This window comes from Hoplias malabaricus, chromosome 13 (assembly GCF_029633855.1).
Source record: "Hoplias malabaricus isolate fHopMal1 chromosome 13, fHopMal1.hap1, whole genome shotgun sequence".
NCBI lineage: Eukaryota > Metazoa > Chordata > Actinopteri > Characiformes > Erythrinidae > Hoplias > Hoplias malabaricus.
The window spans coordinates 20,345,359-20,357,899 of NC_089812.1; the positions used below are offsets into that span (position 1 = coordinate 20,345,359).

Below are 12,541 nucleotides of genomic sequence, written 5' to 3' on the forward strand. Positions count from 1 at the left end.
ATAATTGTAATAATAATAATCATCTGAAGTTTATCTAAATGAAAACAAGTCTAAACCTGCTAAAACAGCAGACTTATACAATTAAGATATATTTAAATATTAGGCATAGTTAAAAAATTGTTAAAAAAAAAAAAGAAAAAAAAAGAAATATGTGCCATATTCACATCAGTCAACCGTTTAGGGTTTTTATCCAATATGTTAATCTTGACTTGCAAATTATCACCGATGTTGAATTAAACGGTGATTAAACGGACATGTTTTCTTTGTAGAGGACGTGTACTTATTTTCACTTGGAACATAAACAAATACACCTAATTCTGACCACGTTTCTTACATACAGCAATGACAGATGAATAATCTTTTTGTGGAAAGTGTAACTGTGTTTATGATCTAAAATGTGGCAATAAGTCTATATAAAAACAGATTACATTCAAGAAATGTAATTAATTATTTCTTTTGCAGTTTTATTATCTCATTATTTGGAATATTAACAAGAACAAGGATACTGTGCACGCCTCATGAGACTTATTTATTTTATCGATTTTATGTTATCTATGATTCATATATCGGTATTGTTTTTAATAATTAGCCACATTTTTGCTTACTAAAAAAGCGACTGGATAGAGGCGGGGCTTTAGTATGTGATTGCATACACAGGTTGTCAGTCTGTACTTCTAGCCAATAAGGATGCTATTAACCAGTCATGCAGCAGGAAGGCGGAGCTTGCTCAATTACGGGTGGGAAAAATAAAACTCTTGATTTCACGTTTGTTTGGATCGGCCAAAAAGAGGAAATGTTTACTGAAACAAGAAATGCACAAATAATACGTAAACCACATTAAATTATATCCCCAAACACAATAGTGATTAAATATATTTAAGACTTTTAGTGGTGCCACTGACCTGTTTACTGTAACTGTTAAAATTATTCCAAAATGTAAATTTTTTTTCACTACTTATACACTGGATTATGGCACACTTTATTAATACACACTTATGCTAAAACACATTATTTGTACAATGATTCAAGTAAATATATCAGTGGCGGATGCTGGTCTTTCAAGGAGGGGAAGGTCAATTTCGGCCTACATCATAAAATGTGTTGGTTTATTTATACGTAAATTCTACTCTCCGTTCCTTTCCAAGAAAATGATTTGTGACCCTGTCGTACCAACAAGGCATCTTTTCCAGGGACTTGACTAGTGTCCTCTCAATGGCTAGCAGATCTAGGCTGCTTAAACAGCCTTGGCCCATGTGAAGTGTGTCCGCCTGTGAGTGCTTTGTGATGGTGGAGGGGCCCAGCAGCACCCGCTGGTCAGAAACTACGATAGAAGTCAGAAAGAGTGGTAGAAGTCAGTCTCCTGTAACAAGCAGCTACAAAAATACCCCACCAGAAATAGAAGATCGATTTGTCGCTAGTCGTTTTTAACAAAGAAAATGCCACTAAGAGGATTAAGAAAGTCTCCGGTTCAATTTAGAACAGAATGAAAATGTAATGCTCCCACGGATCTTAACACCAAAGCATTGCTGATTCACTCATTTCGCTGTCAATCAAAAAGGGATTCAGCCTCAGACAGACCATCCAATCATCATGCAGAAGCCGAGCGTCCGGGCCAGCCCACGGCCCCACAGCCCACTCTAAGAGCCCAATGGGCGGGACAAAGCCCAGCATTTATCCACTGACTCGTTTCGCTGCACTTTGCTGCTTCGCTATTGAACTGTTTGAAGCACTGTGAGGCTGCGGGAATGATTGAGAGGAAAGCCGCGTCTTTACCAGTGATAAGAAGCTGATTCTGAACAAACGTTGAGCGCGTTGTAGTGCATATTTATTCAATGACATGTACACTCAACAGTATATATGTGATCACTTATTTTTTGACATTTTAGGGGAAGCTGAGCTTCCCTTGCAGTCTTAGAGCAATCACCTCTGATATATTCATTCATTCATTCATTCATTATCTGTAACCGCTTATCCAGTTCAGGGTAGCAGTGGGTCCAGAGCCTACCTGGAATCATTGGGCGCAAGGCAGGGAATACACCCTGGAGGGGGTGCCAGTCCTTCACAGGGCAATGCAGACACACACACACATTCACTCACACACTCACACCTACGGACACTTTTGAAGTCACCAATCCACCTACCAACGTGTGTTTTTGGACTGTGGGAGGAAACCGGAGCACCCGGAAGAAACCCATGCGGACAGAGGGAGAACACACCAACTCCTCACAGACAGTCACCCGGAGCGGGAAACGAACCCACAAATTCCAGGCCCCTGGAGCTGTGTGACTGCGACACATAAATTATTTGTAGTCATTATTTTTAGTCATTATCTGTTCCACCTAATTTTCGTGTGATAACATTATGCTACTGAGCTAATTGCCTGTAATGCCACATAACTGGAACTCAGCATGCTTGGAGAACATAAACTGTGTAATTTAGTTTTTACTCACCCACAAAGAGAAGTGACAATTACACACTCATAAATTCCCAGTTACAGATGGCTGAGATATTCATTCTTTGACTGTAACCACTTATGATTCCGGTGGAATGTCCCTGGAATCACTGGGCACAAGATAACTCACCCTGGAGGGGGCACCAGTCCTTCACAGGGCAACAGACACTCATATGTTCATTCACACTCACAGACAATTTTGAGTCGCCAATCCACCTTTTTGGAGCGTGGGAGGAAACCGGAGCACCTGTAGGAAACCCACACGGACACGGGGAGAACACACCACACTCCTCACAGTCACCCGGATCGGTACTTAAACCCACAACCTCCAGCTCCCTGGAGCTGTGGCAGAGATACTACCTGCTGCGCCACTGGACCACCCCATCTAAGATATCATTTGCAAAATTATAAAGTAAAAATGTGTCTATGATTAAGAGTTTGTATGCTACGCTATTAAAATGTGTAGTAATCAGCATGTTGTTCAATCCAGATTGAATCACATTCACCAAGCTGGTGTGTTTTACGCAGTGATGAAAATAACATATAGATATAGGAAATACACACTAAAGTTTAGTATAGTAAATTAATTTATTTCCTTTGTAGTCTTTTAAAAATCAATAACATTTCTATTATGCATTGTGTTGATAAGACGATCAGCGGTGTTGTCTGATTTAGGTTTCAAGTCAGGGCGAATTCATGTCAGCTGTGAAGCTACAGCAGAAGACAAACAAAACAGTGTCACAGTTTTTAGGAGAAAAGTTCATTTTTATGAATTTCCACTCTTTCAGTGACAGCAAAACTTCCTTAGCAGCAATAAGCTACACAATGAACAATTAGCATTATTATAATTAAAACGGTTTATAAAGATGACCCAGTCGATCCCTGTACTTCACTATCGTACCCTGCTGCAGCACGCCTGGTTTTCAACCAGCCTAAAAGAGCACATGTCACACCCCTATTAGTTGAGCTGCATTGGCCACCCTTAGCTGCTCACATCAAATTTAAATCAATAATGATGGCCTTCAGAATATTCACTGGCTCTGCTCCCATCTACCTCAATAGACTCTTAAAACCATATGTTAGTTCCCACCCTCTCCGTTCCTCAAAGGAGCGCCAACTAACATGACCAATCCCCCGTACAGGTCAGTCGAGGCTATTTTCATCTATGGTACCACGCTGGTGAAACGAGCTTCCAAGCACTATCAGAGCAACACATTCAAGAAATCCTTGAAAACCCAACTCTTCCGAGAGTATATCTTGCACTGAAAGTCTTTCTTTAATGCACTTATTACTTCCTGGCATATTGCACTCAATGTAAGGTACTTTGTATAAATTGTGCTGTAGTTTGAATGTTAGATCCTCTTTTGTAAGTCGCTTAGGATAAAAGTGTCTGCCAATTGCATAAATGTAAATGTAAATGTACCCTGTGTCTCAGCCTTTAACTATATACGATATACTTCACTTTTCTGAGCCTGTAATGTTTTAGGGCACTATCATCACAAACAGAAACACTAAAAATGTATTTTTTAGAACAGAAATTAAAAAATTACTTCACAGCTCATTGCAACAAGAACGGGGAAATTTAAACACAGGTTTGTTAGGGAAATCCTTGCCTTCAATGATAACAGCAGATTTGCTTGCCTGAGAAACTGGAGAAAATGTTCCTGGTCTAATGTGTTTACGATGAGGCTTTCTCTCTCTCTTTGCTCACAGCAGAGAAATGCCATCTGGAGGTAGACAATGGAGAGACTCCAAATGCTAAAAAGCACCAACCGAGAAGAGGATGTTGCTTTATTCCTGCTCCATAGGGGGGTAACACTGACTTATTTTTGCTGTTTCACATCACTTAAAGTGTAATGTCACCAAATTTGGGAGACAGCTAACTGCATTACCAACAGCACTACAAAACTAAACAATTTACACATGAGTTTCTGTGGGAATTCAAACAGTGAACAGAACTTAAGTTTTAGACAAGTTAAACTTCAGCCACATACAAACAACAGTCTTTTTTTTCCCCTCAAACACACAGTTCCACCTTAAACAACGTGAAGCATCTAAACATAAACAAATCAGCGAGAACAGTGTTTCCCCAAAATCGTAGATGTCCCCTTTAAGCTGAGAACTGTACATTTCTTAGTGTTATTTAAACCAAACTTATAAAGTATTTATGCAGGTTTGTTGGATTTTACTAGTAATATTTTAACATTTTCTAAAATATTACTGTGGCTTTTGATTTGGTGTTTAAAGGTCTATCCTCTTTCAAATCCATGAGAGCCTCATTGTGTATGAGCAGAAGCAGGCCTAAGTTTGTTATTTATAACTATAGGAGAGTGTATTAATACATCCTTCAGAAGTTAATGCATTATGTCCTACTCTATATTCCACTGTGAATGTTCCTGCACTAAACAGCACTCAGTTTGAGACACAGGTACAAACCACAGTAAACATATTTTTTGAAATCCCTAGAATTGCACTTAAATGGCTTTAGAACTACATTATGAGTCCACACTTAAGAAAACCACTTAAAAACAAGGATGCCATGGCTTTGAAGCTCCTGGTCCTGGAGTATTATATTAACTGTTTCTTGAAGACGATGTATGAACATCATGATGTAAGGCCTGCTGAGAACACGATCCAGTGACTTTCTGAGTCTAACTTTGATGCCAGAGCAGCTAGCATGGTCCAAATGTAGTTGAAATATGGAGTTATTCCTCGTAAGTTGGTAACATTTCATAATCACACTGCTGATATTGCATATGCTCCTCAGACCCACTCCTTGTTCCTAGATCCCAAATGGTTTCCATGATTTATAGGTCTTAATTCATTTCTGAGTCCCAAAAGGTAATTTGAATTATGCTATACAGTACAGCATAGCGGGAATAAACTATATCTAGTCTTGGTCTTCTGAGGGGACGTGAAGAACGGACAGAATTCTGTAAAGTAATCTCATTTCCAAAACCTGTAGCTCATCCACACAACAAATGTCACCATGCCAAATGCTAAGTGTGGGCAATTAAGGTAATTATCCCACAAGCATTGGACTGTGGAACAGTGTTCTCTGGAGTGATGGTGCTCCAATACATTTGGGACAAGATGGAGTGGTGTTTTTGATCTGGAACACATCATCCAATATGACCTCACTGATGTTCCCATGGCTCACAGTAAATGTTCGAGTGTAAAGTTTTCCCAGAGGAGAGAAACTACTACTACCGGAGCAAAGGATAAACTAACTCCTGATTAATACCCCTTATTTCAGAAGTTTACAAAGGTTTTGCCACATTTTTACTTAGGATGGCCTGTTTATCAAGTATTTGAACAAACAAGTGGAAAAGTGCAACTTGTGTTTCAGGGTTGAATGATTTGAGGGTAATTTTAATATTTCTGAGCATCACTGAGACTGAGATTACTTTTGAGTAAACAAGGCTTGTTGTTTCTGGCTGACACCAGAATATTCTCTTTTCTATTATGAAAGTGACAGTTTCTGATGATCGCACTCATTGAAGCTCCAGTTCTGGAATCAGGTTAGTCCAAGGTTAACCTTTCTTAAAAATGATGTAAGATATCAAAACGATGAGGCTTGCAGTGAGGAAAATGATCACAAACTGGTGGACGGTGAGGACACTCTCCAGAGTGTGTATGCGTTCCTCCATGGCACTCGTATGGAAGTAATCATAAACATAGGCCCCAATTCCCCACACCATCCACACTATATCCACTATTAACTTCATTTCTCAGAATCTGAACCCAATGTCTACTGGAAGCTTAGGCTGGAATGTACCAAAAAGTCATGTAGTGATGAACAGAAGCTCATGCTTCCAGCTTGGGGCCTGGGTCTTGAGTCAGAACTGTGGATAATGCTGGTGTCAAACCCTGATGAGGAAAAAAAAAGAATACAATCACAATATGATAATAAACACAGTAACAGCATTGCTAATGCTATAAACACGCACTGAATCAGCCTTTAATCTGACTTAATCTAGTGATTATTGACATTGTCGGTGCTTAGATAGATAAAATAGTGGGAAAAAAGGTAAAATTTCATCAACTCACCAGAATTAACGAGAAATCTTTTAAAATCTGTTTACAGCACGTTCACAACGAGGTGTATTTCCTGCACCCGTATTCCGTCAGGTCTCACCGTCCTGTGGTGTGATTGGCTACTCTCCATAATGAGCCAATCATAGCTTTAGTGAGTGACAAGTACCAGCCTATCAAAAGGTAAGAATAGAGGGCGCTTGTCGGAAAACGGGCGGGAAAAAAAGAAAAAAAGCACAGCAGCTGTTGTATACTATTTTTAAACTAATTTCGCGCAGACTCAAATCCAACGCTAACCGATTCTATTTTAATCCGGCTGCTGTCCCGGTTGCCGTCGATGAAATGGAAAAGTTTAAATGCTGAGTCTGGAGCAGGTTTAGCTGCCTCTCTGTTCCCGTTTTATTTTCACGCTTATCTTAATAGAACATATAGAATAGGATTTTATTCGCGGTAGAGATAGTTTCTCTGTGAAGGCGAAAATATTAGCTGACATTCTTACATTCTTATTATTTTGCATTTCTGGTGGCCTTCCGTGTATTGAAATGACGTGATTTTGAGCTGAGGGACGTTAGGCGCGGTGGCCAAGTGGTAAGGCGTCGGTCTCGTAAACCGAAGATCGCGGGTTCGAACCCCGTCCGTGCCTTTAGTCACATAACCGCGGACGGATTTTTAATCCGGTTTCGTATAAACGTACGCACCGTGTCATTGTTACCCTTTAAAGTTGATGATTTTCTTATTATAAACCTCTTTTGTATGGCACCTTAATATAGTATGTATAAATATAGTAAATTATTTTATAATGGACATATTATGAATAGTGCTTTCTTCTGTATTTATGCGCATTAATGGGAATCTGAGCCTACCAACCTGTGAAATTAGACCAGCTAGTTTACTGTGGGCTTCCCAAGTCATTTTTTCTGTCCAAGCACATCGCTTGATCACTCGACTGGACTCTGCTCTTTTCTCCTCCTCCACCAGATGAATCTGGTTTTGGAAGCGGGTTCTTGTTTAGTTGCTGTTCTCTCGTGGTTCGGAGTGAGTCGAGTAGGGACTAAACCGTGGCGTGTAAACCTTGCAGAGCGCTGATTGTCCAGAGAGAGTCGTCACTCTACGCCACGCAACGCAGACGTCCAGCACCAACTCTCCATCTGTAAAATCTCCGGCTGCAGCAGAGATCACATTTGTTTTTATCCGACTCATGACAGCAGCTCCTAAAATTACGATGTGGTCTTTTGAAGAGGTTCAAACGCTCCTTGGATCGGTGACAGACGAAAGAATCCAGCGAGAGCTGGACGCTGCAACAAGGAAGAAACAAACTCTACTGACCTGTCTGAACTGATGACGGAGATGTGTTCAGTCCCAAACAACAAGAACACGCATACTGCCCTATAATTTAACCTAAATCTTATAAACATAAAAAAAAAAACTAATTTCAACATTCAATACACCATATTTGTATGGGGTTGCAATTTAGATTTCTGCTCCACTGTTCCAGCCTCTGACAAAAGCCTTGTGTAATTTATTAGGTCGGATCACGTGAAATTTTGCATTAAACCTTCAAGTCTAACGCGCACATACATGCTCCCCTACCACCCCACTCCCACCCCCACACCCCGGTACTGAAATACTGGTGATTCTTGCATGACAAAGAATCTATGGCGGTCTAGCAGAATTTGCTTCACTTGGTGTTTTGTACAAGATACTATACATCTGTAAGTTACAGGGTCTTCTATCTGCATTCTACAGAATGACCACATGATGGCGGCAGAAACCATAATGTTCTGTGGAAATAAATTGCAGTTTACTGTTTACAAGCATAAACAAAACTGCACACCAGAACATATTTACAGCCTCGGTTTTTTATTCAGATGACAGAATAATGCTTTACACACACACACAGGACACACACACACACACACACAGAGAGAGAGAGAGAGAGAGAGAGAGAGAGAGAGAGAGGGAGAGAGACTGCCATGTATACATACACCCCTGAATGTACTCAAGTCCAAACACACACACATTCAGACTCAATTTATTAAAACTGACCTGGGGGGGGGGGGGGGGGTGCTCACTGGACTGGACTGAGCAGATTGGGCTGGATCAGACTCACTGGACTGGAATGGACTGGGTGGACTGGGCTGGGTCATACTCACTGGACTGGACTGGGCGGACTGGGCCGGGTCAGACTCACTGGACTGGACAAGGCGGACTGGGCTGGATCAAACTCAGACTGAAGTGACTAGATTATTTCAGAGTTAATTTACTAGTCTGGATTGGACTCAATACATTAGATCAGACATACTGAACAGGACTGGTTTAAATGGCCAGAGGTGTCTATATTGGACCGGACTGGATTAGAGCCACTGCTTTGGAAAGGACTTACTGGAATCGGAACAGTGGACTGGATTTTACTTGCTGGACTGGAGTTGTGGTACTGTAATAACAACAACAACAACAACAACAATATTAAAGTAGAGAAATAATAAACGTAATTAAATAAGAAAATGGACGAGTATAGTCCTCGGTGGAGTAACTGGACTGGATTGACACAGATGTATTGAACTGGATTTCCGGAACTGGATTTACTGGACTGGAGTGTGCTGGATCACCCGGAGTGGAGTTCCTGGACGGGATTGAGTGTGGTGTGGTTCCTAGCAGTGTGACTCAGAGCTGGAGCTTTTCAGCTGCACCACATTCTCTCTGTCCATATTTTCTTTCGTGGAGGAACCTTAAGAAGTTCAGCGAGAGAACTGGACCTGGACAACTGAATGCAATCAGACACACAGTCTGGACTGGAAAGGACTGCACCTGAATAACTGGACTGGACTCAGTTTTGTGGATTTTGTGATTCTTTTTATATTTCTGTGCAACTTGAGTAATGCCTCCCACCTTGTGGTGTTTCACAGACTTAGGATTGTTGGATTACCCCCAGAGTTGACGCTTGTCCAACAGGAAAGTCCCCGAGCTCCTTTCTATTGGACAGATTTGAATTTGGGCTTAAGTTATCAGGCTAAACTAATCTTGTGTTCTGGTCTTGAGTCCAGTTTCCCTTTGTGGAGAAACATGGTTCTGAAGAACTGGACTGGAACACCTGAAATGGACTCTCTTAACTGGGTGGGACTGGATTGGACAATAATGTGCGTCCAAGCTGGAGCTCCACAGTCGGGGACATGTTCACATCTCTGTTAAACTCTGATTAATGACAGAGAGGTAAGCATGTGCAGAGCACGGGCCTCAGGTAAGACTCATTCCTCTCCTTCAGAATCTGTTATGTGTTGTTGTTGTAGTTTTTTTTTTCTTTTTTTTTGTGTTTAACTTGTTTATTTGAGCTCCTCTAGAGTCTCTACAGCTCTGTATCACACTGACATTAACACACACAGCCTTAAACATGAAGGAATGGAACTGTAGGAGAGCCACGTTTGGTTTCCTTACAGGGAAACTCCACAAATATTTCAAAATTTCCCCATGATTCTCTGGTAGTGAATGGATTTATTACCATCAGTCGTTCAGGGACTTTGTTTTACTCCTAACTCATAGTTTTTTTTTTTGTTGTTGTTGTTGTTTTATTGTGGGGGGCAGAACATCTCCAAAACCTGGAGCAATCCCATTTTAGAGCAGCACAGAACAAAATGCTGTTTACCCAAAGCAAGAACACAAAATATAGACTTGTGTTCTATAGAAGAGCAGACCCATGACACTGCAACATTCAGGACGTTCTCATCTCGATCCGATGAGTTGTCATTGTATTGGGTGGATCAGGCACAGCATCCGGGCGCTTTACCCATTCTTGGTGTTTGTTTTCTTGAACATTGGAGTGGAACTTGGGCGGTGGACGCAGATGTACAGCGAGAACATGAGGACATAAGAATGCACGAGAACACTTTTTGAGGAATATGGGGCTTTTATCGGGAACCAAGACTCAAAACACACTCCTCAGACTCTTCTCAGGAGGAGGTATCCGCTCCAGCAGGTGTCAGAACCTGCTTCCTTTGTAAAAGTGTGTTTATGAGCATACTAGTGTTTGAAACTACACTAAGAGTGTGTAAATGTGTGTAAGTGTGTGTTAGGTTTGTGCTAACATGTGCTAGTGTTTTTAAAGAGTTTAAGTGTTTGTTAATGTGTGTGTGTTAGAGAGTATTAAGAGTCTGTTAGAGTGTATATGTGTGTACCCGTGTGTCAAGGTTATGTTAGAATGTGTAAAAGTTGTGTGTGTGTATGTTAAGAGGGTTTTAAGGGTACACTGCAGTATATTAGTGCTTTTAGACTGAGATAAGTGTGTGTAAATGTATGTTTTAGAGGTCTGTTTGAATCAGTGCAGAATGTACATAATGTAATAAGTGTGTGTTAATGTATGTTTGAATTTATTATGTATATTTTAGGTTGTATTAGTGCTTTAAGACTCACATAATAGTATAGAAGTGTGTGTAGGTATGTGTTAAATGTCTGTTAAACTAGTCCTGTCACATTAATAACATTATACATTTGTCGTACCGTATAAGGACAGTTCCTCGGTGATTGTTGCTGAACTCAGTGTTGTCTGCTGTGTTTACTGTGTGTGTGTTTACAGGAGAGTAAATGTTTCCAGTGTTTTAGCCACTCACTCTGTTCTGTTCTGTTCTCTACTCTCTCTGCTCTGAAGCTGTTATGTTTTTTTGTTTAAAAACAGTGTTTTATTAAATTTATATTTGATTTCATTATAAACATATTATTTTCCAGCTCCAGTGGCTAAATAAAATGGTTTTAAAATGATAATAAATATCAATCACAGTTATTTCTGGGACAATATATAAACCACAAAAATGGCTATTATGTTACAATGTATTAGTGTGTTTAGAGTGTAATAAGAATGCGTAAGTGCCTGTATTAGTGTGTTTAGAGTGTAGCAACAGTGCGTGTGTGTATTAGTGTCTTTATAGTATAATAAGAGTGCGTAAGTGTGTGTATTACTGTGTTTATAGTATAATAAGAGTGCGTATGTGTGTGTAATACTGTGTTTATTGTATAATAAGAGTGTGTAAGTGTGTGTATTAGTGCGTTCAGAATGTAATAAGTGTACGTAAATGTGTGTATTACTGCATTTTGAGTGTAATAAGAGGGTGTAAGAGTGCGTAAAAGTGTTAAGGCTATAATAAGAGTGCGTAAGTGTGTGTGTTAGTGTGTTCAGAGTATAATAAGTGCATAAGTGTGTGTATTAGTGCGTTTAGAGTGTAATAAGAGAGTGTGTGTGTGTATTAGGGCATTTTGAGTGCGTAAGAGTGCGTAAAAGTGTTTAGTGTGTAATAAGAGTGCATAAGTGCGTGTATTAGTGTGTTTAGAGTGTAGTAAGAGCGCATGTGTGTATTAGTGTGTGCATTAGTGTGTTTAGAGTGTAATAAGAGTGCGTAAGTGTGTGTATTAGTGTGTTTAGGGTGTAATGAGTGCGTAAGTTCGTGTATTAGTGTGTTTAGAGTGTAATGTGTGTGTAAATGCATGTATTAGTGTGTTTAGAGTGTAATAAAAGTGGGTAAGTGCATGTATTAGTGTGTTTAGAGTGTGTAAGTGTATGTTAGAGGTTGGGTCTTTGGGGGCAAGGTGAGTATCTAAACCCTCTCAACTGGCCTACAAAGTCCCAGTTTCTGACACACAACATCTTCTCACCTGCACCGTGTCACATTAGGGTCTCTTAATTTACCTGAATGCATACACACACAAGGGTTAAATCTGGATTAGTGACATGTCTGACTTTAACACACTGAATAAACATCTCTCTCTTACACACAGAGAGAAAGAGAGAGGCAGAGAGAGAGAATTTCTCCTGGTGTAATTCTGGTGATAAAGGAGTGTGTGCATGTTTACTCTGTGCAGAGTGAAATAAATCAGAACAGAATCAGGACGCTCTGTGTTCTCCATGTTTTCTGTCACAGTAGAAATGAAGTCTTTCGTCCTGTTGGAGGTGCTGTGTTTGTTTCAGAGTGCTTGTAAGCGCTTAATTATTAGAGCTGAGTGTGGAATAGTTGGAGTTTATAGATATGTTGATTAAACTCCTGTTTATGTGTTCTGTTGTTCAAAATGACA

General features: G+C 40.1%; 1 non-coding gene across 1 annotated transcript; it reads left to right on the forward strand.

Moving 5' to 3' along the window:
- The first annotated feature begins 7,058 nt into the window (after positions 1-7,058).
- On the forward strand, positions 7,059-7,130 carry trnat-cgu (transfer RNA threonine (anticodon CGU)). Its single transcript has one exon. It is a non-coding gene; the product is annotated as a tRNA-Thr (tRNA).
- The last annotated feature ends 5,411 nt before the right edge of the window (positions 7,131-12,541 follow it).